At 39.5% G+C, this 15,241-nt stretch overlaps 1 pseudogene; it reads left to right on the top strand.

Moving 5' to 3' along the window:
* Positions 1 to 11,786, top strand: part of LOC115357002 (A-kinase anchor protein 13-like) — a 115,343-nt pseudogene extending 103,557 nt beyond the window's left edge.
* Positions 11,787 to 15,241: the final 3,455 nt, after the last annotated feature.

The raw sequence follows: 15,241 nt of genomic DNA, 5'->3' as shown, positions 1-15,241 counted from the left end.
GGAACTATGTTTTGTTGTGATTTTGCTACTGTCACAGAAATGGCGAATTGGTTTAACCATTTCTCTGCTTTATGGTTTGCCCAATTCAGCCTTTTTCAGAATTTCAGAATTTAGTTTCTTAAATTAGAGCTCATGGTTGCAATATTGTTGCTGCCAAACCATGGACAGGGTTAATCTTTTCTCCACATGTAACATGCAGCACGCTCTGCTGAGGTAAATAAACAATGTGGCCACAAAAGTGCTGTAGCACATTTTAAAATCAGATATTAGTGTAAGGCCTTTGTTCATGTAGCCAGCTCCTGTGAATTCTCTGCTGTCTTGCTCATGTACTCTTTCCATGTTTTCCCTTCATGTCAGATGGAGATAAAGACGAGGGTGAGGACATGGCAAGTGATCTACGCAGGACGGAGTCTGACAGTGTTTTAAAGAAGGTCAGTATCTCAACAACCAGTTTTTCTCAATTATGAAACTGCTACACCCCCGTGGCTCTTTGAGGACCTCAGGTCATTTGTGGGGGTACATTCATCCTCCAACATAAACAGTGCCATTCAAATGAGTATAGATGCTTGTCTCTCTCCCGCAAATTAGCCTCTTGATTCTTCCTGCCAGGTCCTGTTGCCAATGGCAACCATCAGTTGTGTAAGAATCCAATAGCCAATGAAAATAAATTGTGGCTCTCAGCTGGGTGGTAGCCATTGTAGTTTTGCTTTATGCATTTATCAAGCATATATCCTGAATTAGTAGGCTACTGAAGACCATTATCTCTTGAATGTTTTAGTAGAACAAGTGTCATGTTATTATTCTTCTGTCTCCTAACCAACTAATCACCAAGCCATTTACTGAACTTTCCAACAGCTGAAATAAGATCAACAGATCCACTTTAGGGATTGCAGCAGCAGTTCAGTGGTAAAACCAGGGAGTATGTGACTGTGGGCAAGAATGATCTTAAATATACAGTCTGCAGTTTATTCATTTTAGTGTACATTGTAGTCACATTAGTGAATGACGCTCTTGTAAATGTAAAATGAGCATTTTAGAGAAAAATGTTATAATTCAAAGCTGGCATACAGCTGGCATACTGTACAGTTACAAAAAAAAAAAAAAAAAAACTCCATCTTAATCTCCATCTTAATAGGTAATTTATTTTCATTCAGTCTCCAAACTTTTTTCTTCATTTTTCTTAAAGCCAAAAAAAATCTGACAGTGGGATGAGTTAATTCCACTTATTTCCAGTGCTTTTTTTTGTTTCAATTTTTTTTCTGGGATCAAGTATAAATATGTTGAAACAAGGCAGAATAAGGCAGATCAGCCCGCTGTTATCAAGAAAATTACACTTGATTCAAGAAAATTCAGTGGCAGATTTTTTTTTTAACACTGAATACAGGTATGTTAAGATGTAAATTTTCTGCAGTGTACTGCACACCCTGAACTTGTCAGAAACCTGTAAAACTCATGTTTATGTCCCACTCCATTAATTCTTGTGTCAGAAGCGTAGTAAAAAAAACTGCCCCCAGTGTAATAAATCTATATATTAAATAAGGCCAGTAGTACAGCCCTGATGTTGTCATATTGGGGTGCTTTTCTGAAAATATGATTTGGCTGTTTTTGATGCGCTGCACGCATATCCTGCATGTTGAATGCAAGTGTATTATGTATATGTCTGCACCAAAAACATTTGCACAGGATGTCTGATTTGCAGATGTGTGCACATTCACTTACACACCCACATACACACATAAAAACACACACACACACACACACTTATATACAGTACATTGTGAGACATAGTTTGAAATAAGCATCACACACACACACACACACACCCACACTCAGACGTCCACATATACTCAGTGTATGCGTATGTGTCTGTTCTGCAGGGAGGAAATGCCAACCTGCTGCTGCTGCTGAAGAGGAACAGTGAGGTAAGATGTCCCATCTCTCAGCCAATCAGAGCCACTATAAACTATAAACCGTCAACACTGAGTGTTAAAATCTGTCTATAAGTTAGTCCTCACACAGACTGTCCAGTGGATTCACTAAAAATATGAGATTATTGTTGTTATTATTGTTGTTATTATTATTATTGTTGTTGTTGTTGTCGTTTTTAGCAGTAGTAGTAGTAGTAGTAGCAGTCATAGTAGAAGTATTTCTATGGCACTACGCAAAACACAAAGTACCTTACAAGGGGGTAAAAACCAATCTAGATCATTTAAACCATAAAAAGACGTAAATAATTAATAAAAGGTTATTACATGAAAGCATGTCCACGAAAGTGAGTTTAAAAATATATATATTTTATAAGATGACCTTTGAGATAAGTTTTGATCAGACTAAACTTTAATGATCCCTCTGGGGAAATTATGCCGTCGCTGCAGACCATACTGGTATTTTGTAATACTGGTGTTCCATTTTATAAACTGCACACATACTTTACATTTCTCTCAACCATTTCCCCAAGCAACCAGTGCTTTTTCAGATGCTTGGAATAATTACGCTATGTATTTTATTTATTCATTCATTGATTCATTCATCCATTTATTTATTTATTTATTGATTGAATCCATTACAGTATTTTGTCAGTAAACTTACCATACAAATCTCTGCTGCCCTGGCTAACATTCATTTCTGGGTTAAAACTGATGGACACTTGAATTTTGCTTGTAAAAGTTTTTTTTTTTTTTTTTTTTTCTCCCTTTCTGGGAAAACTTTCTGACAGAGATATTAATTTTGCTGTGTGGGTTTCTCTGCATGGAAAGCATTTCTAAATTGATCAGAGAGGAATGGTGCATTCAGAATGTGCTGTCAGATAAATCAGAAAACATAATCAATAGTTCGCCGGTCTAACTACTTGGTAGTTAACCAGACCGTCCTAAGGAAGCAGCCAAAGTCCACATCATCCTTAACATAGTGCCCATGCTTGCTTATCATTGGTCTTCTGGGTTTGATTTTCTGGCAAGTGCTGTTTGGCAGATTTTTGACGTTCTGGGTGTTAAAGCCTCCCACCAGTGAGTCAACCAGAATATCAGAATATGGGCAAACTTTTAAAATACTTATTTAACATGCAACGAATAACTTGATAGACAGAAGTGGTAGGAAAAATGTACACATCTTAAGAAGTTCTTTAGAAAATTGTGTTATAATAATGTCATGGATACATAAATTTTAACAAACATGCAAAGACAACAGCATGCTTATAAGTTTATAGTTATGCATTACAACCAATAGCGTATAGATATCACTCCACTGTCAACATGATCAGAAAAGGTATTTTACTGTGGATATCCTCAACATGTGAAGTAACTTCTTGGAGAGTGTGCAATACGTTGCGGTGCTTAATATTCAAACAAATGCTTGATAACTTGAGCTGCATACCTGCTGTCACCCTTTCACTTCCCTAACCACCATAGATTGTTTCTTTTTCAGTCTTTCCATGAGGTAGAGGACAATGTCAAACTGAAATCTAGCAGTTTATTGTTGCCTCCCATTGTTTCCTGTTTGAAAACACAAACAGAGCAGCATGATATTGCTGTTAGAAGATTCTCAGTGGTTTGTCTTGTCCTACAGCAGGTCCTCCACAGCGTCTCCAATCTGCACCTCCTGCTCAGTACGCTGCAGGTAAGGAGGCTTTGGCCTTAGGAGATGTACTAAAGCTTCACTCACACCGCAGGCTGTCATGCTAATGTGCTGCTGTTCATATCTGATGTTTTTTGGATATTCTAGGATATAATGCATGTCCTGTAAGACTATGACCTGGCAGCAATATAAAAAAAGAGAGCCCACAGCAAGGTTATGGTGCCTTTGAGTTTTGACTGAATTGTGCTCTCTCCACAAACACCAGTCAAGTCAGCTATTTCAGTCTCTTTCTGTTATTGTGTCACGTTGTCCTCCATGATGATAATGCTGATTCAGCCAAGCTGCCATGGGCCTCAAAATTATGAGAGCTGTCTCAAGTGAATGGTGTAACATTTATTTATTGTCATGGCAACACTGGCAAATTCCAGTTTGAACATTAAAATGTATGTTTTGTGACTTGGGATTCAGTTCTTTACTGCATATCCATGCGGTCAAGGACAGAACTGAAACAGTGCGCCACCATGATGCTGTTGGCTGAACATTACTATAAAGACATAAAAAAACAAATGTCTGGAACAGTTTACAAAAGATTGTATATTACCAGCATGCAGTTTTTCTGTCTAATATAATCTGTCTGGCCTGTGGTTCTGGTTTGTCTAAACCAGGCGGTGGTTGTTCAGCAGGACAGCTTCATTGAGGACCAGCGCCAGGCCCTGAGTGAGCGCTCATCCTCTTGCACCTCCCTGTCGCGGCCATCTTCGCGGCCCAGCTCGCTGATTGAACAGGAAAAGCAGCGCAGCTTGGAGAAGCAGCGGCAGGAGCTGGCTTCCCTGCAAAGGCAGCAGGCAGCCCATATAGAGGAGAAGAGGCGCAGGGAGAAGGACTGGGAGATGAGGGAGGAGCAGCTGACTGAGAAGGAGATGCTGCTGCATGTACAGGTAACCCTGCGTCTGGTTCTGCAGGGTCAGTTCATTACTCATACGGCTCTGTGCAGTAGTAGTAATGCAGTTCATCTTTATTAGCTCTGTAATAGGGTTGGGCAAATGGACAAATACAATGAGCAGTGGAGGTAGGAACAATCTTGCTGATTTGGGGGGGAATTATTTTATCTTGATATTTGGTAAATACTGAAGTTTTATAAGAAGCTTTACAGGGAAAGCAGACCGCTGTGACAAAGGACTATTCCACCTTGTTGTTAAGATAAATAAATAAATATCCAAAGCTCCTTTATTTTAGAGTTTATTTTCATTGAGACCTAAGCCATGTTCAATTCAAGGTCCTGTCATAACATTCACTTAGGTGACTGAGTCATTGCAGTGGTGTTGTTTGGTGGGCTAAGCTAATGCAGTCACTTGGCTTGGAAAGAGATTGCGATTCATGATTGGTGAATGATGAGGGGCAGAAAACCTTCAGAGTCAACCATGCAGGCAAGAAGAACAGACAAACCAGTGCAAACCAGGAAAAAAATGTTTCATTTACATATCAAACAGAAACAGCAGGTAGAAAACATTAAATGCGTGTCTTTTTTTTTTTTTTTTTTTTGATAGGTGCATTCATTGCTACCACTTTAACTAATACATTTCCTACAAGTAGTGCTGACACTGAAATGGGGAAGCACACAGAGAAACGCGCACTCTGATGATTAATGAATGATAATAAGAAGAGGAATAAATAAGATGCTTAGCCACCTGGCCAAACAACAGCAGGGCTTCAAATTTTAATGAATGCATCTTCACACGTCTCAAGTATAAGTGTTAACCAGCAGCCTAACAGTAAATAGATGTCAAGGTTTACACTTAGACCAGATTTGCACTGGTTCTAAAGACAGTGGGGGCAAAAAAAAAAAAAAAAAAAACTTAAATCCTGTCCAGCAGCATCAAAGGTATTAAAATGATCAATTATTGATATGTATGTGTACAGCAATTTGATGATGATGATGGAGAATGGTGTAGTGATCATGACAATATGATCATAAACCGATCAATGATCAGTGATAATAATACACAAAGTGCTTTACAGAAAGGCATGAAAACAAAATAGTAGAATGTATAAGAATGGGAGAATATTAGGACATATTCAAAATAAAACAGATTAGAAGAAAATGCATAAACAGACAGACAGACAACACCAAACTGGGACTTACTGCATGCAGAATGTGGGACCACCTCTCCAGAGTCGTTTCCATCAGGAAATTACTCTGCAAGAGCTAATTGTTAGATAAAGCATTTGAAACTAATGTGCCTAATGGAAATACTCTGCAAGAGCCAATTGCTGGATAGAGTATGTTTTCAATTTACATCTAAATGATCAAATCAATCAGCTAACCAAGCAACCAATCACTGCAGGAGGAAGAGATATGGACTAGGCACAAGGACATTGAGGAGGAGAAACAAGAGCTGCAGAGTAAGAAGGAGGAGTACCAGAGAGACCTAGAGCGGCTGAGAGATGCCCAGAGGAAGCTGGACAGAGAGAGGGAGGCAGTGCAGCGGCAGCTGGACAAGATGGAAGAGCTCCGCCTGTCTGAGGTGAGGAGGGATGCCTTAAAGGGATGGTTTAAAACAGAGATTTTCTTATTTATTTCTGTTCTTATCATCCACCAAGAATCGAGAGCTCCTAAAGGTCAATAACTGTAATAAAATTGAGTTTTAGGGGCTGAATTTCTATAGTAATATATCCAGTGTTCATCTGCCCAGCAACAAGGATGATAGTCCATTTGTTGGAAGTAAATTTACTATGGCTCTTACTAGTCCTGCAATGATATATTAGTAAATTGCTGAAATTTCTCTTACTAAAAAACTACACTTAGGAGGCTTGTAATAGTGGAGGTGAGAAAGTCCAAATCTAACACCATTAGTTCCACATCAGATTGAAGCACTTTGCTAGCCCTCGCCTCTTCTGATACAACCTCAGATTGGTAAAATAATCCGCTGTAAAACGGTGGATTTATATCAGAAATGGGGCTGCTGTGCTAACAAGCTAACAGTTACTGTGACAACCATTTGTTGACGCTAGTGCAGCTTATCATGTGCAGTTGATGAGTCTATCAAAGTGGGACAGGAGGAATAAAAACTGAGGCCATGTTCTGACTGGATCGCTCCACTCTCACTTGTGAAAGTAACTTTTTTAAACCCGAGCAAAACTGTTTGTTTGACTCAGGCAAGAATGGTAACTGCTGGCAGTACACCGTGTGTTTGGATGCTCCTACAGCAGTGGTCTTCAGGGCCTCCAAGGTGCAAGTTTTGCAAAAGAGCAGCAGCTGACAGCCTTGAAAGCTTCAGCGGGAGGATCTCAGCTGGTTTTAGGAAAAGTGTCATATTCCAGTTAGCACCACAGTGAGTTTTGACAATCATGCCTCACGCAGGGGCAGGGCAGGGAAGGACTAGGTTCATAATTTGTTGAACTGAGAACTTGAATATGCATTGACTGTAAATTCTATGCCAAAGTCACCCCATTATCATGGGTTTGCTGACGTAGATCAAAGCATACCAGGCTCTGTGTCCCACACAGAGCTGCCACGTCAGCTAGTTTATCTCTGTCACATATCGACTGCACCAGTGCTGTACAGCAATACATTCACTACTGTTATCTTTGCATAATGAATTTCAAGGCTTTTGTGCCATTTCCACCAGATGCAATGCATCTTTTTTGGGCTATAAATGCTGTGTGGGTATAACCCTTTCTTCTAGTAATTCTGGCATATTTTGTGCTCTGCTTTCATTGGAGAGCAGATGTTATTTATATGTATTTATTTAATAACTGGCTACTGTTAGAAATCTGGCCACCATCTGAGACCCAGTCTTAAGTTTTATGATGTGTGCCCAAAGCAAACAGAAATGTCATGTCAAATAACTGTAACTAACTGTAAATAACTTATCAAGTTTACTGATTTTACACTTTGACCCTCTCCTTCACCTCTTCCCACACCACCTCCTCCTCCAGAGGACTCCCTCCAGTACATCAGATGATTCCCCATGCCCCGGCAGCTCCCAGTCTCTGGACCTGGACCTGCCAGAGCTGGAGTTGCCCAGGCTCCAGCCCCACAAGAGCAAACCCAAAGGGAAGAACCTCAACCCCTTTACCTTGTCCTCTGCTAACCCGGGCCTGAAGAGCAGCGAAACTCCCAACCAGGTCCCCAACTACCTGCTGCAGCTGGCCAAGAACAAGGGCAAAGACAGGAAGGAGAAGAAGGAGAAGAAGAAGAAAAGCAAAGGCGGGAGCACACAAACAACAGGTATGGCAGGAGGGAGGGACAGAGGTATGGATTTAGATGAAGCCAAATTATCCACTGTCATACCACAAGTCAGGAAGTGGGGAATCACTGTTTTGCTCAAGGACACATGGCTTTGCCAGCCTTTGGTCCTTTGGTCATGCTAATGCTGCTATGGACAGACGGATGTATAAATCCGTAGCTGAATGGATGGAGTGAAGGAGGGTTTAGGGGCGATTGATTAGTGGAAGCACCAGGTGAAGGTTAAAAGGGTGAAAAGACCAAGTAATCTTTAATTTTCTACAGAATCAAAATTTGAAGCCATGTTTATCTCCCAAGTTTCAAACCGGGCTGAATATGAAGCCCCAGTTTATTTCAAGTTGCAAGTGCATGCTGGTTAGACTCACCCTGTAGACAGCGTTAGAAAGAGTACCACGAACTGCTACTCAAATAGAAGTACTGTTACTCTGCTGACATTTTACTTAAGTAGAAGTATCGCTGTAAAAATCCACTGAAGTAAAAGTAAAGTGTAGCTTATTTAAAATGTACTCAGAGTAAAAGTTACCGAATTACTTTTTCAAAACAATAACTTGGGCGAGAGTACAAGAATCAAACTACGATCTCTTGAAGGTGCGTTGTACACAATTGCCAAGTGTTGATTGAAGTGAGGACCCTGTAGACTCACTGATATAATTCCCCTTTCCCCCCACACTTACTCCACATTTTTTCCAGTTGAGTTTAAATGGTCTTCTGGTTCCTTTGACCACGTGCAGTTTTTCATCATTCACCTTTTATTGGAAATTTGGAAATTACAAAAAGAAGAACTAGCAAAGTAGACCCAGATTCTTCTTCTCATCTTTTCTGGCTGAGCGTTCATTGTGAAAGGTTTGTAATGGATATGACTGAAAATGTTGTCAAGTACAGTACTCAAGCAAAACTGTACTTTTGCATTTTCAAGTCAACTCACTGACATGTTAAACTCATGAACACATATTTAGATACTAACATGAAATGTATAACTGACTGCGTGAAAAGTAGGCTTATGATATTAGCAGATTCATAATGATTTGTTTGTTTAGTTTTTCTGTTTGCATGTTAATTCTATACTCCTATATTACTAGTCTATTTTATATTAATGAGTCAAAGGTAACCCAGTGTTTTTTTAAGCCTGTCCCAGCCAGTGGATGCAGGTGCAAAGGATGTGCCCAGTGTAACCAAAACATGATAGAGTATAAAACATCCACATAGCAGAGAAAAAAGTAAAGTTTGACATTGATGATACCATAACCTGCAACAGTTCTCATGTCATTTATGTGATTAAATCCAGGCAGTTTGGTGTAACTTGGGAAGATTTCACGTTCACTACAGCAAAATACAAGGGCAAAAGCTCTATTTGGGGAACTGCTGGAAGCTACTCTGTTGCCGTGCGTCATTCTGATGCAATTTGTAGATTTTGTGGTATTGAAAAAGTACAACTTATATATACACACTGCAAACACTGTCACCAAAGGGACTAAATGATGTAATTCCATGGCAAGTCATGCTTTAGAATGCTAGAAAATATAGAAAAAGTTCTCTGTTTTGATAAGACTGAAAATTATTGATTATGAAAGCTTCCCAGGTTGATGTTTCTCATTCTTATTGTCAATAATGCTTCATATAATTTTCAGGGTTTTGTTTGCTTCGTTTGTATTGAATAATGGTGTGTAAACATTATTATGATCTATTTGGTAACTGCTTGCAGTTGAACTTGGGTCGCTCGAGCTAAAGGTGTGCAGGGTGTCCAAGTCTCTTTACAATTTAAAAAAAATCTATTACAAAAGCAATTGATGAGATATGTTAATCAGATTTGTTCTATGCACTCAGTGGTTATCAAAGTTTTTAATCACATTGGACATCAACGACCTGAAGCAAAAGATCACTGATGCCATTACCACCATTGATGAGGCTATGCTACAGCGAACATGGCAAGAAATCGAGAACCGTCTTGATGTGCTTCATGCAACTAATGGTGCCCATATAGAGGTGTATTAAATGAGGCAAAAAAAAAACAAAAACTTGAATATCTACTCCTCATTATGTAATAATTTCCACAGATTTTTCTATTCATTTGCCTTTGTAATAAATTTGTTAAATTGTAAAGAGACTTTATGGTTACCCTGTATACACCCATTCATCACCATGCTTGAAGGTCAGACTGATAAAATGCCCAAAAAAAAAAAAAATCCCTATTTTAGCAAGTTATTCAGTCTCATAATCAGTGTTTTTCTCTCTCAAACAAGTGAAGAATAATCTGCCAGTGGGATGAGTTAATCCCCCTCGTTTCCAGTGCTAATCAACATGTTTCCAGAATGTTCTTCAAGTGTCATTTCCTTGATAATAGTGGGCTGATCTGCCTAGTTTCAACACATTTATACTTGATCCCCGGAAAAATCCTGAAACAAGTCAAACATCACTGGAAACAAGTGGGATTATCTCCTCCCAGTGACAGATTTGCTTGTCGCTTGTTTTAAGAAATACAAGATTTTAACAGTCATTATGAAGCTAAATGACTTGTTAAGATGGGTACTGTTTACTGTTTTTCCTTTTCTTTTTTTTAATGGGATCAAAACATGAACGGATGGATGAAAGTGATGTCGAGCAAGAGCAGTGTAATCAAGTGAAATAGTCTGAAAAGGGGGAAATTACAAAGTCATATTTGTTGAATTAACCGTCTTGTGTGGTGAACTTTGAAGCAGGATGGTGCTGTTCATTGCACCTTCTCCCAGAGAAATAAATGTTCAAACAAAGCACAGAAACAATGCTATGTGAGGGCTCTTGAAGAGGTCCTCCTTGATTTTCACTGTTGTACTGACTCATCTCCCTGCCTCTGTTCCTCCTCCCAGACCCCCAGCACCTCCCAGAGCCTCCCCTAGATGGAGAGATCTTCTTCTGCTGAGAGGAGTGGTGTCTCCTCCTTCCTCCTCTGTGCACCACACCGTCCTTGACAAACAGACGAATGTACAATCAAGCCCTGTGCTCCCTTTCAAGTCACAGCAAAAAGAAAAGCAAGTCAAGTCAAGCAAAAAGAAAATCGACTTGTTCACGTTGATAGCTAATTTGTCATATTGTAGCATATAACTACAGTATAAAATAACACAAGCCAAGAAAATCACTTTCTTGTATTTTCAGAATGGTACAGAGGTACATTTTTGGGGTGTTTGCTCACCCCCAAAAGCCTTGTTTCCTCTTCCATGCATACCTTGAATTGCTTCATATTTGAAGGACGCGGATTTGAGATTATGCACAAAGCATTTCACAGTGGATGGCCTCACCAAGTATGCAATGGGCATCACTGCCTTTTTCCCTCCATGTTTGCTATGGTCCAACCTCGCATTATGTCCAGCCCCAACATCCCATTTCAACCGGAAACATGTCGAGTAATGAAAGCAAGACACCATCGAAATACGGTTTGCATTTGACTTGATCCCCGTGGTTCACATAACACATACACATGGCACAAAGACATGTCGAAATGCCACTAGGACAGACACGAATGTCAGCAAGCTCCACATGTGATCATCATTCTGGAAGCTCTTGCCTGATAAGCTACGACAGTGACACTTAACAGAAGAGTGAGGACATATGGGGGAAATATTTGACTTCACAGAGGTGAAACCAGAAGAAACATCTTGCCTAGCAGCAATTTTTGACTGGAAAAAAAAAAAAAAGGTTTCCGTTAGTGTTTCATTCCAAAATGCTCGTGTGTATATCCACTTTGAATGAAAATTGTTGTCTGACATTCATTACTCAGTTTGAAAAGCTGATGTGATTACATCCACTAAATTTGTCTTTTTGCTACATGATACTTTTAAGTCATCTTCTGTAATCACTTTTAGTCAGAGTCATATTGCTTGGCTAGATTTTAATTTATTCAAATTATGGAGATCTCATTTTGGAGTGAAACTCTTCAGATGTGTGTGTGTGTGTGTGTGTGTGTGTGTGCGTGCATGCGTGCATGCGTGTGTGTGTGTGTGTGTGTGTGTGTGTGTGTGTGTGTGTGGGTGTGTTTTCCAGAGCCAACAGTAATGAAGGGATTGAGACATATCTCCATGTGTCTAATGATTCTGTTCAAATCGTTCAGTGTGTTTTAGAGACATGGATGGATATTAGCTTGATCCTCACTTTATCTGCCGCTCAGTAGGCTTTTATGTGGTCCTCGTGTTTGTTGGAGCAGCATCGAGCAGAGCTTCCTTGGTTTTAATTGCATCTAACCCTGCAGGTAGCATACTAATGGCTTCTGCCTTTTTAAAAGGAGTTCAATTCACTCATTCAGCCTTTTTTCATTTCTGATAATGGACTCAGTAGATAGACGCTGCTGATGGTTTCAACCAATAGAGGCTGTTAATTTAGAGACAAAGCAGCTGGTTAGAGAAAATGGGAAAGGAGCGTTGAGGCGCATCTGGTATCGGAGCAAACAGAAGACACAATGGTAGAGATGAAGGTCTATTTTCTGTCTCCCTGTTTAGACATTTAAAAAAAAAAAAACAACAGCAAAAAAAACTTGCTCTACAGTGATTGCCCGGGCATCTGCTTATTTCTGTTTTAATCAACGACGTTAATTAATCAGTGTTTTTTAAGCACTTTGGTCATTATAGTTGCGATCTGTTAGCAATATGAAATATCATTCAGGGTGCTCTTTATATTCTGTGGAATGAGTTTTCAAATGAGGACCCCGATGCTCATGAAAAGCAGCAACGATCAAAAGTAAGATTGCTCATAATGTGTTGATTTACATAAACAAACACTGCAGTTTCTTTCCTCACAAGTGATACTGTTAGAATTGCAAAGGGACTGGTAGCTTATATGTAATCTATTAAGGGGGACCTCCTGTGTTTTTTGGGGCCTATATTTTGCCCAAATTAGCCCAGATTTTTTTTTGGCCAGACCTACTACCTGCTGGACAGGTAGGGATTAAAAATCAGAGAAAGTTAAAAAAAAAAAAAAAAAAAAAAGCCTCTTTTCTGGTCCATTACACATAGCCTACAGTGAATTACAGAGCGGCGTCACTGAGCTGCTCCTCTCACTGCTTCTTTTATTTTGTTTGTTTGACCCCCTCTAAGTGCTGTTTGTTAACTCACAGTCTGTGTTGAGGATTTCACCTCATGTCTTGGCTGGTTTATTGTAGTGTGCCTTTAAGAGGCTTATAGGGCCAGCCAATTAGTTGCTTCATGTCTTTTGTTTATGGCTTTTGTGTAATCCTGTCAAAGACAGAGGGGAGAGGGCTCCTTTTCTCCTTTGCTTATGGTGTGTTCTGACCACTAGGGGGCACTGCATCTATGACTAAATTAGTTCCTTCACATGACAACATCAAACAATTACATCTATTTTTTTTCTTTTGATCCTGCTGTCGGCCCTGCTGTGAGGAATTGACATATTTTGCTCAGCAGGTCTTTGCCATACAGAGATAATGTGAGGAGCATAAGTTTGCATGCTCTCTGTGACATTTTCCCTTTGGCATTTGTAATTGGCTGCAGAAACAAAATATGCAGTGGGAGACTATAACTGGTTACTTCATGACATCAGTCAGCAAAAGCTTTAAGGCCTAACATTTCAGGGGAGTGGCCACGCAGAGCCACACCAAACAAGCTCTGCAAGGGACAATCAGCAGATCAGCAAGTCAAGAAAACGAGCCCCCTCCCCAGTGATGTTAGGCCCAAAAATGAGATAAGAGTGTCCACCGGGTAAACCTTGCGTAGCCTTAAATCAATTGATAAAAATGCACTAGAGTAGAACCCAGCATCTTCTCAGGAGAGAGAGAATAGCTTTTATACCTCTGCTTTGAAACGAAGGAAATGTTTGTACTATAAAAAATGGTACAGAATCATTTACATTCTGAACAATGTAAAAAAAAAGGGGCAAAAACAAATATGTAAATATGATTTATGTATAAAAAAATCAAATGTAAAAAATTTAATTATTTGATTTGTGATTTATTGCAACATTTTGTAAGAATGCTTTATTTATGTTTTATTCTCACCCTTTGGGTGATATACAACGTAAAGTCATATTTCTCTCATAATAAAAATGATTATGGACATTTTGAAAGTTGTTGGTTTGGTCATTGCTCTCTGCACTGTGTCCACTCTCTTTCCTTTGCGATCCATACATGGGTGAAGTTATACTTTTGGTCCCCTGTCTATTTTTATCAAGCTCTCATTGCAGCGAATGTTACAGCAATAAAAACATTGAAATTGTACTGTTGGTTAAATTTGCTGTTTGCTCAGTGGTGGTGCTGATGCCATCTTGGTGCACCACACCTGAAAGAAGCCAGAGAAAACACTGTCAATTATCTTTCAGGAATGACAGCAGTGAAGGCACGCAGCAGCATTCATACTTCATGATAAATAAAGACCCTGCTGCTTTAATCTCGCCATGCTCTCCACACTGCAGACAGCATTTTGCTTGCTCATCCTGACAGAGTTGTGCATTGGGAAAACTTGAGCATGAAGATTCCTTGTCCTTTGTCTTTAACATGTTTAGGTATACTTTAGTCTTTCCACATTGGATGACCTGATTTTTATCACCATTATTATCATTTCTGTCTGCCGTCACTGTCTGCCAGCTTAACTGAGTCTTGGTCTTTAATCCAGCCTCAGTGCAATGAAATGCAGTGCAGTTCAATTAAAAACACTTTTGTCTTCTGAGGAAAACTTGGTTTGCAAAAAAGGTTTCTAATAATAGTACCAAAAAAAGTACAGTTAAAACATGTCATATGAGCAAACAAGTCGCTCGATGTAGTCCAGTGACAATTCACACATCAGCACAAAATGTGGGGAAACTTTTATTCCCTTCTGGATGATTTCTCCTAAACCATAGTTATGTCATTTTAAATTGGCAGTTGGTTTGTTGGTGGGATGCACAGAGGTGAGATGCAGTGGCAGAAAGCAGGATGCCCTCATCTGCCTCTGGTTGTCATGGTGATAGGAATGCTGTGGCACATGGGGACAAGGTGCTGTTTTAAAACAACATTATGAGGAGAGAGAGAGAGAGAGAGAGAGAGAGAGAGAAGAAAAAGTGGGATGAGTGACATCAGGACTGTATTCACTTTCCAATTGAAAAATTATAATATATTCTAGGAGGAGCAAGAGGAGTGTGCTACTCTCGCAGCAAACTCTGAATTAACCTGTCATAGTTTTAGCCAGGAGGGAGATGAATAATGAAAAATCAGAACAGAGAGAGAAATGCAAATTGTATTTCCTGGATGAATTTGTCCATTTCATGACATTAGAGAGCAATTTGATGTTTATGTCAAGTCACAAGTGTAACTGAATCTATCAAATCGCCTCATCTCAACCATGTTGTTTCAGGTTTGGACATAAGTGCAATTCACTTGTATTTCATGCCAATAAAACAGCTTTGAATTTAATTTTTAGAGAGAGCAGTCAGCTTATTCAAAGCATTGATACTTTATAAAAGATT

Source organism: Myripristis murdjan, chromosome 3, assembly GCF_902150065.1.
Source record: "Myripristis murdjan chromosome 3, fMyrMur1.1, whole genome shotgun sequence".
NCBI classification, from domain to species: domain Eukaryota; kingdom Metazoa; phylum Chordata; class Actinopteri; order Holocentriformes; family Holocentridae; genus Myripristis; species Myripristis murdjan.
This window is presented reverse-complemented; position numbering and strand designations above follow the sequence as displayed.